Source organism: Aotus nancymaae, unplaced genomic scaffold, assembly GCF_030222135.1.
Source record: "Aotus nancymaae isolate 86718 unplaced genomic scaffold, 86718_ANA_hifiasm-v0.15.2.pri h1tg000067l, whole genome shotgun sequence".
Classification (NCBI taxonomy): Eukaryota; Metazoa; Chordata; class Mammalia; order Primates; family Aotidae; genus Aotus; species Aotus nancymaae.
Genome location: NW_026988482.1, coordinates 9,452,026 through 9,479,609, shown reverse-complemented (window position 1 = coordinate 9,479,609; position 27,584 = coordinate 9,452,026). Strand labels below are relative to the sequence as shown.

At 43.6% G+C, this 27,584-nt stretch overlaps 1 protein-coding gene across 4 annotated transcripts in view; it reads right to left on the bottom strand.

Annotated features, from left to right (window-relative positions):
• LPP (LIM domain containing preferred translocation partner in lipoma) overlaps positions 1-27,584 on the bottom strand; it is a 725,954-nt gene that overhangs the window by 648,711 nt on the left and 49,659 nt on the right. For 3 of the 4 annotated variants that reach the window (XM_012470875.3, XM_064366916.1, XM_021668859.2), the window contains exon 2: positions 4,599-4,721. The gene's annotated coding sequence lies outside the window, so the exon portion shown is untranslated. Of the gene's footprint in view, positions 1-4,598; positions 4,722-17,669; positions 17,714-27,584 lie in introns of those variants that run through there. The other variant, XM_012470876.2, reaches the window with a different exon arrangement.

The window sequence follows — 27,584 nt, the reverse complement described above, 5'->3', positions numbered from 1 at the left end:
CAGCTATATCTGCCTTTACAACCTGTCCACTTCAGTGGTCCAAACTATGGCCACAGGCCCAACCTGCCAACTACCTTGGCTTGCATCATAAAGCTCCGTGGCTCACTGAGTTCCGTGGCTCACTTGTGTCATAAAACTCCGTGACTCACTGAGATCAGATTCAATCCTCCTGGAAACCTTCCCCAATATTTCCCATGATCTCCACTCTCCCAATCCTTCATCCATGCCCCATGAGATCTGAGACTATAATTTACCTCAATTTTCCAAGCACTGAGCCTAAGGCCCGAAACATATCTGATGATTAATAAATATGTACCATAAAGAACATGTTTCTAATGTGTATTTCTTTCTTATGTATTTATGTTTTTCCCTGACTATAAGCTTCTCAAGGTCAGGGACTGAGCCTAATTCACGTAGTTTCCTAAAGATCACGAGGTTCACTAACATCCAGACAAACACTGACATCAGGGCAGCAAACAAATATTCTATGTACCAGGGGTAAATACTTGGCCGCAATCTACAAAGGTCTCTCTATCCATTCACACTTCAGACCCTGTCTACCACACAGCAACCCAATGAGGAAGACCTGAGAATTCTGATCCCCTAAAGCCATAGCTAAGGTAAAGTAGAGGTATATCCACTGTGTCAGAAGCCAAGAAGTAGAAGAATGTGGAATCGGAGGAAGGAAGCAAAAGAGAGAAAGAGATATCACTACTTTTTACTTTCATGGGTAGGACACATAGCTCCTACAACACATCCCTGGGTTACATGAAGAACCATAGCTTTTCGGGAGACTGGATAGGTCACTGCTCAGACCCGACAAATCCTCTTGTAAGTCTTGAAGCAAATAATGTAAAAGCAATAAAAGCTGGCTGAGCAAATGCTCACACGTGCCCAGAAAGCACCTGACTGAGTAATGACAGACAGCCAAGACATTCACCTCTGACGGAAGTGACCAATGCTTTGCTTCCGGCGGAGACTAATACTGATACTTCTGAGGCCCAAAGAGGAAATATTAAAACTGAAAGCCCTTGGCTACCGTCGGCAATTGTAAACTGGTATCAACAGAGGGAAATAATTTCCTTCCTGACTCCCACTGGGTTAGTCACGCCTGGAGCAGGTGTGATTATCTCATCTAACAAAGTAAGAAGCTAAATGGGCTAGACTGAAGCTTCTATGGGGTCTCTCAAGCACTGAGCCTCCTAGGTTTCTGAATTTACCTCCCTCCACCTCCTGTCTCAGGCAAAAACGAATGTGAAAAATAATAATACATAATTCTACTTCGATTTTAAGCAGCATTATTAAGCAACATTGCAGGTCTCGCTGCAGGACTGAGGACAAGTTCGTGCCCATCCAACCCTGAGGAGGATGAGGTGCAAGGTTGGCAGGAAGGACATACACCGAGCATGTATAATGTTCTGGATACAGTGCTGGGCACTGGGCGTATGTTGTCTTTTTCTTTATATTCAAGATGAGTCTTTAAGGAAGAAAACAACTGTAATAACCTATCATATAGGAAGCACACTTTATAGTTTACAAAGCAGGTTAGCATTTAACAACGTGCTTGCTCTAAGCACACATGAGAAGTAGGCAGGGCAATGATTATTGTTTCTAATTCTGAGATCAAAGAAAATAAAGGTGAGAGGATGTTGTTCTTCTAGGGTTGCGTATCTCATACTTGTCAAGACTTCTGTTAGGCCATCCCACCATATTCACTGCCTTGTTATGCATTCACAAACTTCTTAAGTCATGTGGTCCCAGAAGTCTTTTTCTGTCCAGTCATTTGAGTTTTTTGCTTGTTTAGTTGTAGAGACAGGGTCTTGCCACATTGCCCAGGCTGGTCTCGAAATCCTGGCCTCCATCGATCTTCCTGCCATGGCCTCCCAAAGCCCTGGGCTTACAGACGTGAGACCCCATGCCCAGCCTGTCCAGTCACTCGTTTCATTCTCAGAAAACCCGTAGTCTGGCCTCGCCTGTGCTACAATTCCTAAAACTCCCCAACGGAGCGTCAGTCAACGCCTGATAGAACACCCTTTAGGAAAGGGACCCTCACTACCTTCCCAATTATTCTATCCATAAAAATGCACGTTGTACCTATCCCATGCCAGAGACCCCAGCAGACTCTGGAGACACACACATGAACGAGGGATGCTGGCCTTCTCCTGCCCAGGTTTTATGTTCTCAAAGACCGTGAGCACGTGTGCCCCAGAATCCTGCGGCAGAATCCACGGTCTCATTCCCGTAACAGTTCTCGGTTGGCCATCATTCCTGGTTCTCTCAGCAACCTCATGTACAGAGTCCAGCAGGCTCACGCCTTTTCAGAAGGTGAGGCAGGAACTAAAGCCCAGCTCCCTAGAGGGGCTCTGACTGGGGGTTAAAGAGGCTTGCAGAAGGCCTATGGTTGCCCACAGAGCTTCCAGTCCTCTCTCCTTCTCCTAATAACACCCAGATACTCCTTTAAGGGGCCACCTGTTCTCCACTGTGTATGTACCATGAGATTTGGAAGGGACTGTGTCCAAATTCAGTTACAGGAGAATCCTGGTTCATATTACCATAATCCCATTCTCTTGGCTTCAATGACTGGTTCAGAAATACACAGTCAGCCAAACCTATGATAATACAGCAAACCAGGCTCTTTCCCCAGAATGGGAAGAGGGATGTCTACGGGTTTCAGCAAGCAGCAATCTCATGACCGATGATGTAAAACATTCCGAGGATGAATCCCAGGCATAAAAAAGGGCAGAGCAAGAAGCGCTGCAGAGAAACAAGCTGGAGTCCTGTTCAAACTGTGCCTGAGGCTCATATGACCTCTGGACTTGCCAGCTTCCAGGCATTCTAGGTTTGCAGAATCACCCACCCACTTCATTCTAGATGCCATACTCTACTGAATGCAGGCTAAGACCGCTTCAGCATTTTAGAAGCCACTCCCAACTGCTGGCTCATAATTAGCTTATGAACAACAAAAACTCCTAGGTCTTTTCCAGTTCGCTCCTCTTAAAAAAATCTCTCCCATTCTGTCATTACACACTTGATTTTTTAAAACCCAAGTGCAAAGCTTCATATTTGTCACAGTTTAATTATAAACACTGAAAAAACTCAAGACGTAGGGCAGGTGACAAAGAGTTTTCATTTGATACTTAAACTGTATGCTAAGGGGAAAATATTCATGACCATGTTTGAAATTTTAACAGACAGTAGGTTTTATGCATCAAACCAGTGGTGCCCAGCTTTTTATGCTATATAGATCAATAGGCACATAGTCAGTTGTACTTTTAAGATACACTGATTAAGACAGACAGACAAAACACAACTGTAAACTCAGTCACACTTTTAAATGAAGTTCGTTTTTTTTTTTTTCAATCACAACAGCATCTTTGCTGTTCTGAAAAACTACACCACAAATATGTGAAGTGTATTGTTTACACAGTACAATGCCATTGCTGGGGGCATACGTGAATTGGCCTCAGCACCAGGACCATCGATCCAGGATGCTAAGTGGAAGTTTCATCCAGAATTCGCAGGCTCATTTCCTCAGCTCTCATTACAGTCCAGGGCATTCTACACTGTTGATTCTTTCCGCCACCCCCATTTTTTAGAACATAGTGTTTTACTCTACCCACTAAGTACAGAGGTGCTCCAAAACACAAGGGAAAATTTACCTTACCTGGTCATGGTTCTCCTTCCTGAGCACATAACAGGATCTGCACACACATCACGATGAAGCTCTAGCAGGCCCTTTAAGACAAAGGCTCACACCCTTTGCCTAAGCATATTTAGTCTGCCCTGGCCCAAGGGGTTGTTACAAAAATAAAATGAGGCTGGGCGTGGTGGCTCACACCTGTAATCCCAGGACTTTGGGAGGCTGAGGCGGGTAGATCACCTGAGGTCAGGAGTTTGAGACCAGCCTGGCCAACATGGCAAAACCCTGTCTCTACTGAAAATGCAAAAATTAGCCAGGCGTAGTGGTGTGTGCCTGTAGTCCTAGCTACTTGGGAGGCTGAGGCAGGAGAATCGCTTGAACCTGGGAGGCAGAGGTTGCAGTGAGCCAAGATTGTGCCACTGCACTTCAGCCTGGGCAGCAAAGCAAGACTCTCTCTCAAAAAAATAAATAAATAAGATAAAATGAGATCACAAAAGAAGAAGCACCTTGCACAAGGGTAAACAAGAGACACTCAATAATAATATTGCTTTCTTTCCTCATAAATGCCAAAACACTATTCAATGACATTTTCATTTTGGTCTTTCCATTTCATGAACACTTTCTTCCATGCCAAATGAGAAAGAAGGAAGCAATGCAATTACTGGCAACCTGAAATCGTTACTCCAAATTTTCTTCCAGTTTCAATGCATGCTACCTTCCAAGAGCTGAGCTCTGCCTTTGCTTTGCCACACATTTTATTAGCACGATTATATACTGTCTATTGCTATAAAAACAACTCAAGAATGAAGGAAAGGCATTTCAGTTCTTCTCTTGTTCTTAATTCATCCTAGTTACTGAAGCTCATACTTTAAGTGGAAAACACTGATGTTTAAAACTCACGAAAACATGTACATTGATTTTAAAAGGCAAATGTATTACTTTTGTGTGTGGAACTCACCAATTGAAGAAAAATGTCTTCCCTCTGATGAGCGTCCAGTAGAACAATGATAAAAGCAGAACACAGGGAATCAGATGACCAGATTCTGTCTTCTGTTCTGTCTCTGAGCCTCAAAGTTCTCACCTATGAAAAACAGAAGAAGGGTGTTGCTTATGTATCTCTAGGGTCTTAACCAGCTTCAGAAATTCCCAGGTTTATAAAGTCTCTGACTAGGCTGTGGCTTACTTCTATACCTCCTAAACCCCTCATCAGATCCTGGAACTCTTATTTCAGTAATTTGTCTCAGAATGATGGGGATAAGATGCTGATGTCTCAGTGTTCATATGTCAGCTCTCCTAGCTCTCCTGGGCAAACAGCTTCGTCTTAATAATGGGGTTGAAAGAGATAAGGCAGATACTCACATTGTAGGGAAGAAGAAGATTAACAGATAAACCTATAGTATCCCAAATTAAAAAAGAAAAGGAATCTGAGTTTGAAGAAAACTTTCTAACTATAGGACCTAGTGTCTTTTGAACTCTAGTTTCCTTGCCTGAAAAGTGAGAGTCAGTGAGCAGCACAGGGATGAACAGTCTTGACATTTCTTAGTAAGTCATCCTTGATATCATTTGGATATGTGTCCTTTCCAAATTTCATGTTGGGTTGTAACACCTGCTGTTGGAGGTGGGGCCTCTGGGAGGTGATTGGATTGTGGAGGTAGATTTCTCATCAATGGTTTAGCACCATTGCCTTGGTGCCGTCCTGATGATCAGGAGTGCGTTCTCATGAGATCTGGTGATTTAAAAGTGTGTGGCAGCTCCCCTGCCTACTTCCTCTCTTGCTCCTGCTTTCACTATATGACACATCTGTTCGCCCTTTGCCTTTGGCCATGAGTAAAAGCTCCCTGAGATCTCTCCAGAAGCCAAGCAGATGCCAGTGCCATGCTTATACGGCCTGCAGAACCATGACTCAATTAAACCTCTCCTCTTTATAGACTGCCAGGCCTCAGATATTTCTTTATAGCAATGCTAGAATAGCCTAATACAGCCCTTATTCCAGGTTTTATTTCATTATAAACTATTTCTGTTTTGCTAACGATTACACAGTATGTATTCCAACAGACAAGTATTCCAAGGCACGGGCTGTCATAAAACTTGCCTTTCATGTATGCAGGAGAAATCCACATACCAGAAACACTACCACACCCATTTCATTGTTGTCATTGTAAACATTACCTAACCAATCATACAATTGTTTTGTGCATATTATCTCACTCAGTCTTCAAAGACCCACACAAGTTCAAAGTTGGGAGAGATTTTTTAAATGAGCCACCCTAACTTTTCCAACTGACAAGAGAAGCTGGTGACCTGGGTAAGGAGGTGGCTGCTTCAGGTGCCCACTAGCACTGGCAGGCAGCCCAGGGCTTCCTCCACTGGATCAACTGCCTGCCCGCTTTGACAAAGGACACCAAAACACGCTGGACACCAAAAAGCACTTGTGCTTGGTCACACGAGTCACACCTAGAGCCAAACCAGGACTTACACATCCAAGCCTCCAACACTTGCTTCAACACCCTCCCAGTAATCTCAACAGCAGAAAGAAATTAAGTAGGCAAAATGGAGTATCATCAAGATCAGCCCAGAAAAGCAAGGAGTTTCCTGAGACCTAGTGGTCTTCAAGGACATTGGAATTCTCAAAGCTATTTCCACTGAAAGGAGAGAGACGCGTAATTTTAAACTTTAAACTGCTGAGAAATGGGTTGTTAGGAAACCAGCAGTAGACCTGTGAACAGTGAAATGTCATTAAAAAAAAAAAAAAAAAGGTTGCCCCTATCCTCACCCACAAGCTGCATGAAACCAAAGCTTCTCCTTGCAGAGAGAGGGCATCTGACTTGCCAGATTTTTAAACTTCACCTTGGCCCTGAGGGAGTCTCACTCACTCACACTCTCCAGCTTCCCTCCATGCACACATGAAAGTGGTCTCCCTTTTCCATAGCCAATTTCTCTTTTAATAATTTTTTCTCCTTTTCCATAAAGAGAATAAGTAGCTTTGCTAAAGAACCGCTGTGAAATGATTGAAGTTCCCATGCAAACAAACCATTAGCAGAGTTCAAATGCAATTTAAATTACCAGTTGTTAAAGTGCTTCTCAATTTCGTGGTAAGTTTCCAAGGAGAATTACACGCTATATACTATTTAATTGGTTGTTTTCTATTTTTTAACATTCATTTATCCCCCCACCCCGTTATATTTCAGAAGTGTCTATAAAAGCTTCCCTTTAAAAAAGTATATATTGTTGAATAGATTAAATCTGAAGATTGAAAAGTATCAGAGAAACAGCTGCAGGATCACGCAGCTCAGCAGAAATTAGTGGTTTTGACACCATAAAACATGCAGAATTTTAAAATCTTAGTAATCACCTCTTGGTGCCCTCGCTCATTACAGCTAAAGACACTGAATTCCCAAAAGGGAATGAAGGAGTTGGCCTGAAGTCCTTTTCCTGGTCAGCGACAGATTCAAGATGAGAAGCATTGCTCTAAACTCCCAGCACCCCACCACCTCTTCCACATGGTTGCCTGTAAATGGCAGAGGAAGACGGTATGAAATAGCCAATAAACTTGATTTTCCACTTGCATTTTTTTTTTAAGGAAAATATAAAACCCTCTTCAAATATACTCCTGACCTCAAACATTATGGGCGATGGCAAGTATCTCTCCAAAAGAGAAGAAAAGAAGCAAAGGCTGATCAATGAGTATAGTCAAAGGAGCTCAAAAACGAGAGACATTATGAGCAGATTCTTGGCAGGAAAAGTCAAGACACTCATCTAGATTTTCACAGTTTTCACAGTTCTATCTGGCCCTGAATTAGTGGTGCCCCCAGAGACAGAGAAAGAGAGGATAAAAAAAAAAAAATCAACAATGTGAAAGGAAGTCTTGCAGTATCTGTAAATAAAAAGGATTTCTAGAAGCCATCAGGAGTGCAGTTTGAAGTTCCAGGCTTTGATATTGGACTTGTGTAAATGATTTTCACCTCTCAAAGCTCAGGCTTCTCTGTCTGCAAAATAGGGTTAATACCATCTACCCATCAAGGTATATGCATTCATTTCCTGGGATCTCACATCTAGCATGTATAGCACAAAGCCTGCATCCATGCGCTAATTCACATTCACCCGTTTCTAAGGCTTTTATAATTTCTCAAAGCCTGTAGTTCTGTGATTCTAATTTATATGGACTAAATACCGCATCTTGTAAGCTATGCATATTCCCTAAGTCTGTTAGGATGGAGTCTTGCTCTGTCGCCAGGCCAGAGTACAGTGGTACGATCTCAGCTCACTGCAACCTCTGCCTCTCCGGTTCAAGAGATTCTTCTGCCTCAGCCTCTCAAATAGAGTAGCTGGGACTACAGGCGTGTACCATCACGCTTAGCTAATTTTTGTATTTTTAGTAGAGATGGGGTTTCACCATGTTAGCCAAGATGGTCTCAACCTCTTGACTTCGTGATCCACCCACCTTGACCTCCCAAAGTGATGGGATTACAGGTATGAGCCGCTGTGCTCGACCCTTGGAAATGCTATTTTAAAATGGCCTCCAAATCCACATTTTGAAACACACACGCTAATAAAATCTAAATTTCATATCCAAGATGTTATTTAAACTTTCTATCAACCTATTAGAAAAATTTCCCAAATGAACACTGAGGAAACTGAGGAACAGGGAAGTTAGGCCCTCACCCAATATCTCTAGGCTAGTAAGTGGTAAAGCCAGGATTGAACACAAGTATTCAAAATCATGTTTCATGCCACGGGCTTTATTAATTTATAATTATAACTATAATATAGACCGTTCTTCTACCAGAGGTGGAAATATACCTTTACAACTCCTGCTATTTTCCCATTTCAGGGAGCTTTGTGATAAAAGCAAGGCCTACATTTCAAACTATTTTTTAAAAAGTTCATGTTAACAGCAGGTAAATCTTTCCTGAATTCTACCTTGCTGTTACATTCTTAAGTGAAATAAAAAGTTCCGAACCCGGGCACTAAGCAGACATCTACCAGTATGTGGGAAACAGACCTGAGCAAGGTTAACGATTAGCTGATATCAGACCAATTCAAAAACGGAATTCAAATGGCTGGGCTCATGATCAAACAAACCATGAGGAACCCCAGCCTGGGCTATGGAAAACTTCTCTGGCACAACTGCTAACAGAACGTCACATGTTCCCCATTCAGAGGTGTACCAAACAGAGGTTTGCTAACACCTCCCGTCTTTGATAAGGCAGTGCGTGGACCTAGCAGGGGTAGGTGTGGAGTTAGACGTGCCTAGGGGTGTTGAAGAGACTCAGTGCGGGGACACACTGGAACACACGAGACAGAATGAAAAGCGTCTAAAAGCACGAGTACATGCAATGTCCTTTTGAGCGTCTAAAAGTTCTCTGCAGACGATGTGACTTCTAAATGAAGCCTGAACACCCAAGAGGATTTCTTGGATGAGGAGGAGGAAAATAGCCGCAGGAAACACGATGTGCAAAGGCCTTGAGGAGGATGAGTTCAGGGTTTTCTCAGAGAAAGTGACTAATCTGGTGAAGCCAGTGGCAGAGGACGTGGAGGAATGTGGTGGGACCGCAGCCTGGAAAGGAATGCTGCAGCCAGAGCCTGAAGGACCTCATATCTCACGTTTTAAAGCACTTGGATCTTCAGCCATAGGTGTTGTGTTTCAGGAAGTGACACAATAGAAAGTTAAAATGGTAGACCTATCCCTTTAAGAAACGAATCTCCTTCTGTGGTCAGTTTGCAAGCATAGCAACGGTAAGAGAGCTACCTATGAAGGGATCTTCTCCACGTGGCCACATTCAGAGAAGTTGGGGGGAAGATGGCTTTCAGAGTTGCTCCTAACTCATACCTTCAGTGACCATTTCCTCTAAGTCTGAAACGCTCACCAACAGAACAGACCCACTGGAAGGCCCAGGAAAGAAACAAAGTCTCATGTTCCAAGCAGGACGACCCCTCTGCCTTCGGTGAACTGCCAGCCCCACCCAACTCCTTGAATCAGAAGAAGCTGGGCTGGAGTCAGACTCCAACCAGCCTTTCTCCTGCCTCTTAAGAAGCAGAAGCCAGAGGCCTATCCCACTTATACTCTATATGCCTCAAGTTTCACATCAGAGCTCACAGAGTTCTCAGCCAGGCCTGAAACCTCGTGACCCGGGCGTGGGATTAGTAATGAGCCTATGCTAATGTCACCGTTTAGGTTATATGGAATCCTCCTTTCCCTTAAAGGAATCTTTGTAGCAGTACCCACATGTCAAGGCCTTCAAAGATGCAATCCCCTCCCTGCCCTAAAAGAGCTCCAGGTCTAGGAGAGATAAGACATCAAGTAAGAGAGGACAAGTGGCGCAGAAGCACAGATAACAATGCAAATTTTCATAACACACAGTGACGTGAGGTGATGTCATAAAAAGAAATGTAACGACAACGAGGGAAAGGAAAATTGTTGACAATTCCAGAGTTACACGACCTCACTGGGAGAATCAGACCATTTTTATACTACTCCTGTCAACATGGCGGCTTTCATGGGGAGAACCTATTCTACCACACCCATTTGGCAGATGAGAAAACTCAGGCTGAAGCAGGTTAACTGACAGTGAGGAAGTGTCACAGCCAGGATTCAAATCCAGATCCCATACTCATTATCAGCATCCATTTGTACTCTGTCGCCTCACAGCTAACTGTGGTTGAGTTAGCAGAACAGAGAACACAGGGATCACTTCTAATGAATGAGAGAGCAAGTGGTGTTCAAGGATTATTCCCTTCCCAAGGTGGCATCTGTGGAGAAGGTTACAGGAGGATTGGGAGTTGTATGAATGAAGATTGGAGAGGTTATCTCAGGCTAAAGGAAAAGCATGTGCTAAGGCATGAAGGTGAGAAAGTGAGGGTATGTCTGGGGATTGGTAGAAAAAGTGTCTAATTTAAAGATACATGAGCAGGAGAATCAACGAAGTCCACAGTGGACCTGCGTTGGTGCCTACTTACGACAGGTACTGGACACCAGGGGCAGGAGTGTTTATTTAATACTTTTATGTACTAGAAAAATAATAAATGTTTCACAGCAGAACTGCGGCATGGTTTCAGCTTTACTTGGGATTCTGTGCTCTATGCAAATAACCTTTCAGCACCTGAGCCAGGGTAAGGAATGACGGGCCCTTGAGTCCTTACAGGTCAATATACAGAAGGACATGGTTCCCTGGCTATGACTTTGGAGGTAAGAGCCGGGCACAGTGGCTCATGCCTGTAATCCCAGCACTTTGGGAGGCCGAGGCGGGTGGATCACAAGGTCAGGAGATCGAGACCATCCTGGCCAACATGCTGAAACCCCATCTCTTAAAAAAAAGAAAGAAAGAAAGAAAATCTACATCTATTTCATAGAGTCTGACCATCTTCTTCAGAGCCTCTGTGGCTCATTAAATAAGTTCCAGACCCAGACTAGAGCACAGGTACCCTCAATTGGTAAACATAGCATGGAGAGCAGGATAAGTGTCAAAGAATAAAAACAACTGTGCTTGACTCTTGGATTCTACACTTATTCACTACGGAATTTTGAGCAACTTACTTCCTTTTATCAAGGGTGTAGTTTCTTCATTCGTAAAATGGAAACAATAATATGACTACAGCTAGGTTCTTGTGAGAACAATCCATTTGTGAGATTAAATATGAGGACGTGTGATTCCTACATGCAGGCTAACATGTTTAGAATAAATCTCCCCCTCCACCCCGCACCCTTGAAAGCCACCATGTTGAAAGAGTTGTATAAAAACGGCCCGATCTTCCTAGTAAAGTGATCTAAATCTGGATTTGTCAACAACTTTTTTTCCCTCTGTTGAAAATTGAGCTGTATTCCCCAGGCAAGTCATTACATCTTTTTGTGCCAAATTGTTTTCATCTTTTAAATGACCCAGTAATCCCACTTTGGGCAATATACATAAGGGAATAATCCAAAAGGAAAAAAGAAGGCAATTTGTTCAAAGATGTTATTCATAGTGCTATTTCTGGCTCTTTATATATCCCCCTATTATAGCACTTATCTCACTGTGCTGTAATTATCCACTCCCTTTCCATACGCCTCCAAATTATCTTTGAATCAATCCCCAGCACCTAGCACAATGCCCGGCATATAGTAAGAACTCAATAAATGTTTGTTGACTCAATGAATAGGTAATATAAAAGAAATTTTAGAAGAAACTCGAATAAGCAATAACAAAACACTGTTTTTAAGAGATTATGCTAAATTTTTTTTAAACCTGGTAACTACGGACTGCAAGAGGGGTACACGAAGAAGCCTCAGAAATGAGTTTTAGGTGACTTAGTTTATGATCTCTGAGCATCTCCGGCTTTTGATTATGGTATAAGATTGCCATAGATACTCAGGAGGATGAGGTCACAAGCTAAGTTTCTTTGGCCTGGTGGCTAGAGCCCAGGGCTTGGTCAGGAATTTTGGATTCTCTACCTGATTCAGACCCCACCTAACTTCTCAAAGGCCTGAAAAATGAAGTATTTGCAGGGAAGCCCAGCCTGTTAAAAGGAATTACAGGGAACTGCCAAAGGCCAGCAACTGTGAATTCAAACGTAAATGAAAAATGAGGTCTGGTAGGTGCCCTTGAACCAAGGTCCTCAAGCCGAGGAGAGGCTTTCAAGCGCCAGGTCTTCCGGGCTCCCTCTGTGCCTTCCAGACCCATGTCACGTGAAGATTGAAGACTCTTTACCATGGAGTTTACAGGAGACAGAAATCTCTGCGTGAACAGACAACACATGATGAAAACACAGCATGTTAAATACAGCCCATAAAGTCAGCATCACTCTGAACGTTCCTCATTCTTGGTGGGAAAGAATGTTTTACAAAAATACCCATGGAGAGCAAAGGAAGCTGCGCATTCTGCAGGGCTTATTTTGGGGCATTCCAACAGCTCTCAGCTGGGAAGTCAAAGGCAAGAAGCCTCCGTCCTCTGTGCGTTGGCCCAAAGCTCAAGGTTAGAAACCAAATGGGAATGGGGTGAGAGACACATACTCTTTGATCTTGGAATGCCAGCTGCTTATCTGTGCAACCCCTTCCCCTCTGCCCTCCGGCACCTGTTTTCAGTTCCCTCCAAGTCTCCCCAATTCCTGCCCATTTAGCTTGACATTTCTCTGAAGGAAACCACACTTGAGATCCTACAGATGACCACTGCCAAACATGCCCCAAACTTACCTGTTCCTCTCCTGCCCAACTTCTAAGCCCTAGTCAAAGTCACCCCCACCTCTCACCTGAATTGCAGTACAAGTCTCTGCCTAACCTTTTTGCTAATACTCTTGCCTCCCTTTTACTATCGGGTTCCCTCCACAGCAGCCAGAAGGATGCCTGTAACCCATAACTCAGGGGGTTCCCATCACGCCTGGACTCAAGTATAAGCAGCTCAGGTCTCTCCACCACACACTAGTCCCTGCTCTTTTTTCCTGCTTCTTTCCCTGCAGCCCACATCCCGCCAGCACATCAGGCTCCTTCTGTGCCTCAAACACAAACTCCTTCCCACTTCACGGTCTTGACCTCTGCACTGACCCTCTCCACTGCCTGCTTCTACAAGGCTGCCTCCTTGTCACTCAGATCTCAGCTTAAACATAACCTCCCAGAGCCCTTCCCCACTCACTCACAGTCAGAACGCCCTTTGTGACTCCTCCCTTGGGTTACTTATCACTCCCTCTTAATTTAAGTGTTCCTTTATCTGCCTCTTCCACACACCTGTACCACAGTGTAAGCTCCAAGGGATCGTTGTTGCGTGTGTCTTATTCTTTGCTCTCAATCGAGTATTGGGATAAAGCCCAGAACAGTGCAAGGCACCTAAGTGGAAACTCAGTACAGATTTAATAAAATTAGATGAATACATGCCACAGCTGGAAGAAGCCTGACAGAATGTATAAAAAAGGAAAGCAGCCCAGCACTGTGGCTAACATCCTGGGCTTTGGAGTCGAGTACACATTGGTCACTAATGCCTTTACCCAAGAGCTACAGGGCTTCGGGCAAGCTTTCTCAATTCTTTAGGCCTTAATTTTCTCAAAAGTAAAATGGGGATAATAGCACCTGCCCTGTGGGAGTGTTGGGAGAGTTAGAGTCAGGATGTTTAGTGCAGAACTCAGCACAGCCTCAATGTTCACTGTGTTGCTAACTAAACGTTATCAACAGCAACCTCCTCTTTCAGGTGAGAAAAGTGAGACTCAGAAGGGAGCAGGGCATTGCCCAGGTGAAACACTGCATTAAGAGCAGACTCAGGCCGGGCACGGTGGCTCATACCTGTTAATCCCAGCACACTGGGAGGCCGAGGTGGGTGGATCACCTGAGGTCAGGAGTTCAAGACCAGCCTGGCCAACATGGCGAAACCCTGTCTTTACTAAAAATAAAAAATTAGTGGGGCATAGTGGTGGGCACCTGTAATCCAAAGCTACTAGGGAGGCTGAGGCTGGAGAATCCCTTGAACCAGGGAGGCAGAGGTTGCAGTCAGCCAAGATCATACCACTGCACTCCAGCCTGGGCAACAGAATGAGATTCTGCCTCAGAAGAGAGAGAGAGAGACAGAGAGAGAGAGAGAGAAGAAAGAGAGCAAGCAGAGTCAAGTCAGAAAATTACATGGCCAGTTTTGGTCCACTATTCCACAGATCTAATAATTACTAAAATATTAGATATCATGCCACCTATCTATATATTCTGCCTTGTTCTAGAAAGGATCTGAGGTACCTGACAAAAGATGCTAATAGTTCATGATTCAAGCGAGAAAATGGGTAAGAAGAGGGGAAAATAAGGCAAAGGAAGGGGATAGAGGATATAAAAAATAAGAGCTGGATGTCTCATACAATTTGCTAGAGGTGAACTTTAAATTTAGCCATGGGCTTCCCAGAGGCCAATGCAAAAGAAAGGAAGCATAGCTGTACACAGCCCTTTGGAACACTCACTTTCTGAAAGGCCACAGCAAGCTGTAAGGGGGTGTCGCCATCCAGGTGAGAATCACTCTCATTTGTCACACTCTTGCCAACCAAAATCCAGTACCCGGTTACTCCTGATTACCTGCCACTCTTACGTAAAATTAGTCTCCACTACTGCTGACTTTGGGCCACTTAACTAATCCTTTGAAGTCTCTGGTTGCTGTTCTTCTGTAAAATGGAGTTTAAAAAAGAGTACCTAAATGGATAGACAAAATGTGGTACATTCATTACCACAGGACATTATTCAGCCTTTAAAAGGAGAAATTCTGACCCATGCTGCAGAATGGATGAACATGGATGAAACTTGAGGACATTATGCTGAGTGAAATAAGCCAGCCACAAAAAGACAAATATGGTATGATTCCCCTCAGATACGGTACCCGGAGTAGTCATATTAATAAGAAAGTAGGATGGAGGTTGCCAGGGGCTGGAGGACAGGAGAATGGGTAGCTGTTGGCTATAGGTACAAAGTTTCAGATTGCAAGATGAAAGAGGCCTGGAGATTGATTACACAACAGTATGAATTTATTTAACACTGCTGAACTGTACTCTTTCTTTTTTCTTTTTTGTGACAGGATCTCAATCTGTCACCCAGGTTAAAGTGCAGTGGGGTGATCTCGGCTCACTGCAACCTCCACTCCCCGGGTTCAAGCAATCCTCCCACCCCAGCCTCCTGAGTAGCTGGGACCACAGGCACACACCAACAGACCCAGCTAATTTTTGTATTTTTAGTAGAGGCGGGGTTTTGCCGTGTTGGCCAAGCTGGTCCTGAATTCCTGGGCTCAAGTGATCTGCCCGTCTCGGCCTTTCAAAGTGCTGGGATTACAGGCATGAGCCACTATGCCCAGCCTTGAACTGTACTCTTAAAAACAATCAAGATAGCAAATTTTATGTTATATGTATTACACCAAAGTTAAAAATAAGATTTTACAGAATAGTTCCCACTCAAAGGCAGCTACAGTGCCGCGATAATTTAGGTAAAGTGTTTAGTTCTGTGCTTGGCAACCATTAAGCAACCAATGCATGTCAGCTGTCCTTAAGAGTATTAGTATTCATATTAGTAATATTAATTCTAACCTCTTAGTGTCCCTGTCCCTCAGCACCACAGAAAAACACTCCAGGCTTTCCTTCTTCAAGGCTCTCTCTTCCTATCTCATAAGCAGAGATTCCAGTCACCACCCAACCTCAGCTGATCAGAGGATGAGATAGATTATACTCAGGTTCCTGGGAGTCCTGTGCAAGTTCCCTCCTCCCTCTTGCCTCAGAGCAGATTACAGAGTTGCTTCCCCTCCCTTCAAAACTGGCCAGAATAAACGTAGGTCTCAGAGCACTTCCTCTGCTCTATTACATCTGCTACCTAATGTCACTGGTCACAAAATGCTTCCCCAAAACGTAGTTCTACCATCTTCCCTGCACTGGAAAAGGAGGCTAACAAGTTGATCGGAGGCCAGGCACACTGGATCCCACCTGTAATCCTAACACTTAGGGAGGTCAAGGCAGGAGGATCACCTGAGGTCAGGAGTTCAAGACCAGCCTGGCCAACATGGTGAAATCCATCTTTACTAAAAATACAAAAATTCGCTGGGCATGGTGGTGCGCGCCTATAATTCCAGTTACTCGGGAAGCAGGCAGGAGAATTGCTTGAACCTGGGAGGCGGAAGTTGCATTGAGCCGAGATCATGGCACTGCACTCCAGCCTGGTTGACAGAGTGAGACTTCGTCAAAAAAAAAAAAAAAAAAAATTTGATCTGAATTTGAGTTGACTACAAAGAGTTACTACTACTGATGGCTGTGAAATGTCTGAGGTGACATAATAGGTTGGTGTCTTCTGGATCTCTAGTCTGCTTTGGTAGGCTTAAAAAGTGTGTGTGTGTGTGCCATGTGTTTAAAATCTAGTCAGAATCAAGACTCACCTTTGAATGGGCTTTTTAAGTCTTTGAATAGACTTAAAAAGTGTGCGTGTGTTTGAAATCTAGTCAGAATCAGGACTCACCTTTGAATGAGCATAATATTCCAGAATTCTTACAGCTTCAAGAATAGTGGTAGAGGCTTGGATGGGAATCTCGGCTAAATTTCTCTCCAGGCCCATGCATAATTTTCACTTCCACAAATGGAAATAAAGGCCCACACTATCATTCTGCCTTTTGGACAAGTGATCACCCCCTTTCGTGAAAGAGAAACACATAGGGAGCAAAGGAGAGCAGAAGGTTGCATTCAGACAACATTCACATGACCAAAAGAAGGGAAAGGTAAGTAAAAATCAAAGAACAAAAAGAAAAGAAAAGAGCCTCGTACAAAACAACAAACCCAGGCACCTGAGCCCACATAACCTAATGGAAAGAGGTCTGAACTGCGAGAAGTGGGTTCTAGCCCTCAATTTCCCACCAACTAGATTAGTTAAGTGGGTGGACAATTCTAACATCTCCCAATCTCCTCATCTTGTAACAGAGGGGGCAGCTTAAGTCTAGTAGAAGGAGAATGAACTGAGAGAGAAGATCAGGGTCCCAATCCCACATAATGAGCCATGTGTCTTCAGGGCCTCGGTCTCTGCTGCCCGTTATTTCACACTGTGAAATGAGATAGATGCACTGAATACTCTGCAGGACTCTTCCAACTCTGACAGTTCATCTAGTCCACGCGGTGTCCTGCACGCAAGGGATTCCAGACTGCGGATGCTGTGCAAATGCTACACACCAACATTTTACATATTCTTAAGTCCAACCATAACCTTTCAAGCTAAAACTACCCCTCCCTACACGTCCACAGACAACCCTTTCGGCTGGTTGCGTTAGCCCTAGTAAAAGACAACAACACTCCCAAATTGTCTTTCTACTCAATTCAATTTAGGCCTTAGATGAGAGGAAATATCTACCTTTTTTTTTAAATATACAAATACAATTTTTCCTCAGGCCGATCTTGTCTTGAAATCTCATTATAAGAAGTACTCCCCTGGGAAAGCAGCTGTCCACACCCCCAAATTAAAGTGACCAGCACTCCCAGTAACGTGTCCCATCACCGTGCAAGTGAGCCAGCCCATAGGCTGTAAGCCCCAGGTCTGCGGGCAGAAATGCCATTCATCTGGCAGTAATGATGTACTCACGCAATGTCTGGCCCCCACTGGCAGCCGGCCCTCCACCAGCCCTCACTCCCTCTCGCAGGCCCTCAGTCCACTACAGGACACAGCAAGGCGGTGGTCTCGAAGCCTGAAGGGAACAGAACTGAGACATTCTCGCCTCAGCTTCCAGAACAAGAGGCAGAGCAATGAAGGGGGAAGGGTGGGGGTGGGGCGGGGGGATGACTTTGTTTCTGGAAACAAGAATTCAAATCCTGCTTCTCCTAAACCCTGAGTCACCTCCCTCTCTTCCAATAGATCAGTGTGGTGGGTAAACATTTCCAAATATGGAGAAGCAGGCTGGAGGATGTCAGAAAAATCACCCTTCTCTTCTCTGGCACTTGAAGAACATGCTCCACTTAAGACAGAATTCCTTACTCGGAGTAAATTATTAACCCCTAAAGAAATGGATTCTCAACCCTTCCATACACTGCCCTATTACAGGAAAAAACCTCCACCCCAAGCAACGAAGTGACTGGTTTGAAAGGCTTTAAGCTCATCTTAAGAATGAGACCATCCAGAATGCAACTACATTTATGAAATAAATCATTAATTTGGTAGGGGGGGAGATGCACATGAAAGGTTGCAGGAATTTAGTCTGAGGTTCCTCTGATGGCAGGTGAGTCTTAAAACCACTCCTCCTGGCCAGGCACAATGGCTCACGCCTATAATCCCAGCAATTTGAGAGATCATTTGTGAGACCAGCCTGGCCAACATGGTGAAATCCTGTCTCTACTAAAAATACAAAAATTAGCCAGGCATGGTGGTGGGTGCTTGTAATCCCAGCTACTTGGGAGGCTGAGGCAGGAGTATCATTTGAACCTGGGAGGCGGAGATTGCAGTGAGCCGTGACCACGCCATTGCACTCCAACCTAGGCAACAAGAGTAAAACTTGTCTCAAGAAAAAAAAAAAAAAAGCCCTGAGTCTCTTGCCCCCAAGCCCAAATCTCTTGGTCTGAGAGTCCTCCTGGGAACATAGTTTGGCCTAAATCCTTCATAGGGGCAGACACTATGCTGGAAGACTCAGAATAAAACCAGACTTTCAGGAGAACATTGTTGTCGGGAGAAAGGAGGGTAAACTGCACAGTTAAACTTGTAACATGGATTCCATCCCTAAGGAACTGTGATGATTAAGCTGGAGCAGTGAAGCCAATCAGGAATGAATCTGATCTAAAATGACTCCAGACTGAATTAAAGGAGAAGAAAGAGTGATGAGACACTAAGGAAAATGGAGATGTGGGGGTGTAGGAGGTGCTCAGAGATGGGAATCCAAGTGCCACATCTCAGCTTCCCAGTGGTTCTGTTTTGGTGATCTCGTTCTACGGTTGGTTGTAAAGGCTTTCTGGAGGGAAGATGAGTCCTTTTTCAAAATCATCACCCATTTCCTGCCTTTGGACTGCACAAAGAAGTTGCTTGTTCTCACCCCCAGGAAGCCTTCAAGGTACAAACAACACTGATCAGGTCACGAAGGGACCCAAGCCCCAAGCCCAAATGAGTCAGTCATCAAGATTTTAGATGAGTCAGTTCTCCTCATGTAGCCTACATATTTTTCACTTACAAATTAGGCAGATATCCAGAAATTGTCCAATTAAGTGTTCTAAAAGCAGCTTCTACTTGGTCTATCCAAAGGGTCATTACACATTTATTTTGATTATTTGTTTTATACTTAGCAAGCATGCCATAAGCAAACATTATTATTTATTGAACGTTTAATAAAGGAACACAAATGTAAGTTCCTATTAAAATACATAAGGACGTAGAATCAGAGAGCCTTCCACTGCATGCCTGAACCAGAATTCAGGACAGAGATCTTGCTACTGCAACCCTCCTCGGGGCTGGGGGTTGGGGTTAAGATGTCAAAATAGGTCTGGAGAGCATAAAGGGGTGGTCTTCATTCTGTCAGGAGCTCAGAGTCCCTTCCTGCATCCCAACAGGAGCATTTCAGCAAAGAAATGAAATTATTCCGTGGAAAAGAGTTCCTACGAATGGCCTTAAGCTCTAAAAACCAAAGACCAAGTGGTGAGCCACAGAGATAAAGATGAAAACCAGAATGAAAGACTTTAACTGTATCTTCCATCTTGCGGACATCTGGAGATCAGTTTCCACATCCACATAGGGACCCTTCAGTTCCTTCAACATATGTGTACCACCTCTCGTCTTCCTGGCTCTGTGATCTCAAAATGAGAAGTGGCCATAAAATGCCATTAAGCCCAATGCCTGCCCCATTGGTATTCCTGAGGTCTCCAGTGAAGCAAAAATCATTGTTTCCTGATGCTGCAAATTCCATCTTTCCAACAGAAAGTTCTTCCTTACATGGAACTAAAATCTGGCTCCCCGGCCTTCCATCCCTTGCTCCACGTTCTGCCTCTCAGGACCATATCTCAACCTGTGTGTGTCTCATTAGTTTGGATTTTTGCAGGTAAATATGTATGTTCATTTCCTCAGTATCCATGGGGAATTGGTTTCAGGACCCCTGAGATACCAAAATCCAAAAATGCTCAAGGCCTTTATATAAAATAATGCAGTATCACCTGTATACTTTAAATCATCTCTAGGTTATTTATAATACCTAACAATGCAAATGCTATGTAAATAGTTGTTATATTGTATTGGGTTTTTATTTTTTTAATTGTTGGATTTTATTACTGTTGTTTTTAAAAATATTTTCAAGCTGTGGTTGGTTGAATCCATGGATGCAAAAACCACGGATACAGAGACTGTATATAGAAACAAAGCTACCCAAGCCCTCAGCCCTCAGTCACTCTGGTTGTTCTCCTGACCACACCACACTGCGGACTTCTAATGCATTTTTTTTGCCAACTTGAAATCCATTCCTTTTGGATTTTTCCAGTATGTTACTGCTAAGCAGTCCATTCATCATATATACTGCTGGCCTTGCGGACATCTGACTGGTGTTTAGTAGGGTATGTTTGTAGGATATGTCTACTAAACACCAGTCAGATGGACTTGTCTACTTTATTGAGAAATGACAGAAGATAGACCTGCAAGTCTAGCTCTTTGTCTACCTCCACCCCACAGCCTGAGCCACGCTCCCACCCTTTGTGGATGAAGCTCAGGGATGCAGACCCCATTCCAAGATCCCCACTCCTGTTCTCAGATGCTGCCAGACCGTAAACTGTCTCCAGGACACGAGGCTATCCCAGGCAACATTAAAAGAGAACTCTGTAGGAAAAGAGGGTCTTGTCAATGCAATTCTCAGAATAACAAAGCAGCTGGCAGGCAGGGCAGCAGGGTCAATTTGCTAATCACAGGGCTGGGAGCTTGTGATCCCTGACAGCACCATTCTGAACCTGTGTCTTTTTAAAAAGGGAGAAAAAATGTTATTTTTTTTTCACAGTTCTGATGGCACTGTTTGCACTCAACATTCATGTGGTAAAAACAATGATGCTTCCAATTACTGACATGTTTTACCATTTATTAAATGATTTCACAGTCTCATTTAATCCCTTCTGACAACTATCCCAGGAGGTAGCATTATACCCAATTTAGTGACAGGAAAACTGAGGTTCAGAGAGGTTAAGTATATTCCCAAGGTCACACCAGCAATAGGTATTAAAAGAAACGCTGGTTTAGGAGTTAGACCCTACTTGAGACTTCAGTTCCAATTCTGCACCATACCAACTGTTTTAACTCTGGTTAATTTATCCTAAACTTCAGTTTCTACACCTGAAAATTGGATATTAAAATAGCCACTCTGCTTATATCTCCGAGCAGTTATAAGGATCATATGAGATAATGAGAGTGAAAGCCCTATGGAAAAGGGTAAGGCCTTACAAAAGTTAAGGGATTATTGTGTGATTACCTGCAAATGACTGTGCATTCCATTACAAATACAAAAAGCAGTGAGGTCATTCTTAAGACAAAGAAACATTAAGGCTCTGGGAATTAAAGGAAAATGATTTGATGTTCTATGGGGTTATGTCTATATGCTGCTCACTCTTGCAGTTCAAAGCTCAGCAGCAGCTGTCAGATTTTCAGCCTCCAAATCACATATGTCTACAGGATGGCTCAAGACAAAATCTCCCTTTTCAGCTAAAAGCAAATGCTGGGCCAAAAGGAGGTAATAGAGACGGACGTTTCAAAGACCCCCTGAGATTCTCAGTTCCGGAAACGTGACCTGCGATGTTTTCCTTGGAGGAGTTGTTAGAAACACAGGCTACAATCTCTCTGAAACAAGCCCTTAGGGAAATAAACATACAGTAAGGAGCTATTTTCCAGAGAGCACTGAGGATGCTCCCAAGCATGAATTAATCAAGGGCACAAGGTATTTAAAGTTGCAGATACCAAAAAGCTAATAATCTCCAACCCACTAAACCTCACAGAAGCTTACCCTAGAATTCTAGCATCCCTACCAGTGGGCAGCAGCAGGCTGAGCCAGCAGATGAGGCTCATTTACATACCAGGTCTTGCTGAAAATGACCTGGGGACCACAGAGGACCCAAGGAGCTCTGAGAACAAGCCGGTCTGGCGTCCTTCAGGCCTTTCCCAACATGCTACTTGTCAGAATCATCTTCAATTCCAAGAGCCAAGTCATCCCTGTCATTTGTGGAGGGGCCAGATCTTCCCCAGAAATCCATTCCCAAGGCTGATGAGCGCACAGCCCAGTGATGACTGCTTTCTGGTTTGCCTTTTATCATTTGCTTCCTGTGCTGAACATTTGAGAAAGGCACACGTAATTTATTGCATAGATGTGTGAGCATCTACTATGTCTGCGTACTTGAATAGCCGGGGATGCTACAGCAAAGAACTGTGAGATACAAACAACTTCAAGGAGCTCACAAATCCCGTTCAAGACAGAGACTGACTGCAATGGACAGACAATGGGCGGACAAGACACTGTAAATTCTGAGTTCTGTAGGATCCTTCCCATGGGTTAGACTTTTGGGCTAGGAATTAAAAGAGGATGGGGCAGGAGGGCACAGATGAAGGAGCAAAGGGCATTCCAGGCAGAAGGAAAGATTTAAGCCAGACACAGTGGTATATGCCTATGCCCCAGCTACTCAGGAGGCCAAGGCAGGATTACTTGAGCCCAGGAGTTTAACACTAGCCTGGGAAACACAGTGAGATCCCATCTTTTAAAAAAGAAAAAAGAAAAAGAAAAAGAGAAGAGAAGAAAAGAGAAGAGAGAAAAGAAAAGAAAAGATTTGAACCCCAGCAATGACTGAAAAGATACATCAAAGACCAGCAAGTTAAAGTCAAGCTTAGAAAATGTGGGCCGGGCACAGTAGCTCACGCCTGTAATCCCAGCACTTTGGGAGGCCGAGTGGGCGGATTACTTGAGGTCAGGAGTTCAAGACCAGCCTGACCAACATGGGGAAACCCGTCTCTACTAAAAATACAAAAATTAGATGGGCATGGTGGCACGCGCCTGTAATCCCAGCTACTTGGGAGGCTGAAGCAGGAGAATCACTTGAACCTGGGAGGCAGAGATTGCTGTAAGCCAAGATCGTACCACTGCACTCCAGTATGGGTGACAGAGTAAGACTCCGTCACCAAAAAAATTAAAAAAAAAGATTATAATCTACTTAGGACCTGTGTTCTCTCAAGCAAATTATTTTATCTCTCTAAACCTCAGTTTCATCATCTGTAAAATGAAAAATAATATTGATATTGTTTATCTACCTACTAAGCCTTTTATAAGAACTAACTAATAAACTAGTTGGCAGAATGCTACAACATTTCAATCACTCTATCCATAAATGTTTCTAAATCCTCAAACGGAAAAGCAGGCAGTACTGAGTTTAGGGCAAAAAGGCTGCTCAATAAGAAGCAGGAACTCGTTTCTTTCCTCCCTGGCACTTATCAGCATGTTCAATTTGAACCAACAACATGAGAGCAAGCAGGAGTTACTGGAAGAAACACATTTTATGTCCCAAATTCTCTATAGCGCATCTTTGAAAATCGTATAGCTTATCTCTGGAATCTTTGAAACTCATGACTATCTTACACTTCCAAGAGTGACAGCCAAGACAGTGGAGGGCGGAGAAATGTGAGTTTGAGAAAACCACTGCTCCAGGCAGGTCAGTGGCACCGGAAGAAGTGTGAAACTTGGCATCCTGACTTCCACACCAACCAGCCAAGTGGTCAAAGAAAGCCCATCTGCTCTCTGCGCCTCAATTTCCTTGTCTGTGAAACAGGAACAAGAACAATCCCACCTTCCACTTTGATGTTGTATGAACAAAGAAGCTAACAGGTGTAAACATATTTTGTATAGTGTAGAGTTATAGAAAATATGGCCATTTTTATTATAAACTCAAGTAAAAAGTTGAAGCACTACAAAAAATTACTTAGAATGTGCCCAAAACTTGAGAATCACCCCTTACTCCAATTGCAAGATTCCCTGTTGCCCACCTGAGTTACTGCCAAGATTCCCAGCACATCCCAAAGATGCAATTCCACTGAGATTTCCCAGGTGACCCCTCGACAGTGTTCTAAACCACATAAACTATAGCATCCACTCACCCTCAGGCCAGCCTCAAGGCTTCCAGGTTTGGCTCCATCTACGCTTTTAGCCACATCCCCTTTTATATTGCTACAAGAACTCCTGGCCCCAGGCAAGAGCACATCCTCAATTCCACACGACTCAAAACTTGGCTCACGCTTTCCTCCTCGTTGTGCTGTGCCTCCAAATCTGAGTACAGAATCTCTTTACTGCACAGTGGGGAAGTAAGCCCCTTGGGAGCGTTTTGTGATTGGGGTATGGTCAGTGGTGCCTTCAGTGGCCCACCTTCTCTAAAGATGGTCCCACCCAGTCCCAGTGCATAAACCTCCACAGTTCTTTGTAGTCAACAAACCTTTTCACACATTTCCTCTTTTTAAATGCTTAATATCAGATGTGTCCATGACGCCTATTTTGCAAATTTTATAGAAAGCGGCTGAACCAGTAATCACATGCAAACTTTTGGCACCAAAGCCTGTGCACACTGCTCTATCTTCCCTCAAAGTGGGTGTAATTTAAACCCCGCTATAAGGCCAGGCATGGTGGCTCACCCCTGTAATCCCAGCACTTTGGGAGGCTAAGGAAGGAGGATCACTTGAGCCCAGGAGTTTGAGACCAGCCTGGGAAACAGAGCAAGATCTTGTCTCTATAAAAAAGAAAACAACATATATATATATAATGTGTGTGTGTGTGTGTGTGTGTGTATAAAATGTGTACATATATTTATATGTATTTATATTTATATATGTATATATTTTTATATAAGTATATATTATATAAGTATATATTTAAATATATATAAACTTTTGGAGAATACATGGTAAGGGCACAGTTTCATATTTACAGTATATTATATGATATAAACTATAATATATATTTAAATATATACTTATATATACTTAAATATATACTTAATATATACTTAAATATATACATATATATTTAAATATATATTAATATTTTTATTAAAATAAAATATGCATAAATTTTTCTTTTTTTTCTTTTTCAGCAAATATATATAAAATAAACCTGCAATTAAAGGTGCAGGAGGGCTGGCTCCACAGCCAGTTCACCACATGGCATTAGGCAAATCACTTTCCTTCTGTGAATCACAGTTTCTTCATCAATAAAATGAGGGTTCTAGAGTCACCTTATACATCTACACACCCTTTTCCCTCCCAAGGAAAGACTTCAGAAAATGAAACCTTCATGAGGAGCAAAACATCTCACGTGTTTAGCCAGTTCCATCCCTGAGCTTCCCCTCCCAACCTCAAAAGCCCATCCAGAAAGAAGGAAAAACAACCAACCTGAATATCAGAAAGCCACCTGACCCTGCAGGCCAGCACAGAGAACTCACGCGGCTGCCATTCCCATGCAGACAAGCAAGCGACTCCCCGGGAACAACGGCCGTCATGGTCACAGCGCGGGAACCTTGTCAGCAAATTGCTGGTTTGAATGGCAATTTTTTAAAAGCTCAAGATGCAAGAGCATTGATGCAGACGACATGGTCTGCTCCCTACACGCCTGATGGCCTATGGGCCTCACACAGGAGTCCACGGAAGAATCTCCCTCTTTTTCCCATCTCTCTTCTGTGTCAGCAAGTACTGCTTGGGTGTGGAGACGGTATCTGTGTGTGGCAAGCCACTGTGCCCTTTCCATGCATTCTCTAAAAGTCCACATGCTGGCTGTCAGGGCACTCCCAGAACCACAGGATCCTCACTAGTCTAACTCCTGTAAACTACAGTTTGAGGCATTCATTCATTCAAAAAGCATTACTGACGTTTATGTGGTTGGTGCATGGTGCCAAGACGAGGTTACGTTTCTGCTCGCAAGGACCTGTTCCAGTATCTTAAATGCCTTCCCAATGGCAACAGGGGAAGTCTAAAAGCTTTATCTAACAGCTCCAGTTTCTCTGTAACCTGGACTGAACCTTCTATTGCCACCGTAAACTTTCTCCCATTGCCACTCAACATACATTCCTTGCTTTATTCAAACTTAACTCTCGGCTCACCTTGTCCCCTCTGCTTGACCTGCTACCCTTCCACCCCCAACATCAAATATCCACGTCCTACCCATCCATCAAGCCCACTGGTAGTCTTCAACAGGAATGAGATGATCCTTTAGAGAAAGACAGTCATTTATCTGTGGTGTCTTCATATATTAAAGGACATCTAGCTCCCCGGGCCCCAATCACTAAATGCCGATGGCATCCTGACCTCCAGTCATTGAGACAGCAGAAAACACTCCATCATGATTTTATTTATTTTATTTTATGTTATTTAGATAGAGTCTCACTCTGTCACCCAGGCTGGAGTGCAGTGATGCAATCTCACCTCACGGCAATCTCCACTTCTTGGGCTCAGGTAACTCCCCTGCCTCAGCCCACCGAGTAGCTGGGATTACAGGCATGCACCACCACTCCCAGCTAATTTTTGTATTTTTAGTAGAGATGGGTTTTTGCCATGTTGGTCAGGCTGATCTTAAACTCCTGACCTCAAGTGATCCACCCACCTTGACCTCCCAAAGTGCTGGAATTACGAGCGTGAACCACCGCGCCCAGCCTCTGTCACGTTTTCAAATGCCCCATAACAAGATGGTACTACCCCCAAAAGAAAATCACTGGACCACAGACTACGTGAAACTCCCTGCTTCTCAGCCAGTCAGAATAATCTCTCTTCCCTGGATTTGCTGAGTCTGCTATTTAGGGTATTGATCAACATCTTCCTTGCCCTGTTTTTTTTAAGATAGATTCTTGCTGTTCTTGCCCAGGCTGAAGTGCAATGGTGTGATTTTGCCTCACTGCAACCTCCGCCTCCTGGGTTCAAGCAATTCTCCTGCCTCAGCCTCCCAAGTAGCTGAGATTACAGGTGCCCACCACCACACTAAGCTAATTTATATTTTTAGTAGAGACAAGGTTTCACCATGTTGGCCAGGCTGGTCTCGAACTCCTAACCTCAGGTGATCTGCCCACCTCGGCCTCCCAAAGTGCTAGAATTACAGGCTTGAGCCACCGTGCCCAGCCCCTAGACCTGTTCTAACTGTGCACCTGCCTTATTCTCCTTCCCAGTATGGGCTCCCAATGGTTCTCTCCTCAATTGCCAAATCCAGCTCAGGGACAGGTCCACAGTAAGTGTTTAATAAACGTTTGGGATCAAATTATGTAAACAAGACAACTGTCCGAGGGCATGACTCCCAGGAGGAAATTAAACTGAACTGGAAAATTACAAATCAACTGCTGTCATCAAATGTAAGAACTCAGTTCTGAAACTGAAAGTGGGCAACTGGCCTGTATTTTCAGTGTATTAATTATATTAAGTTTATATATTTTACATAAAGAAACATAAATACTAAGTATAATTTTATAGCGTAATTATATACAGTATTATAATTAATTATAAATATTAAGTATCTCAGAATAATAACTCCTGAGAATTTTAAATGGA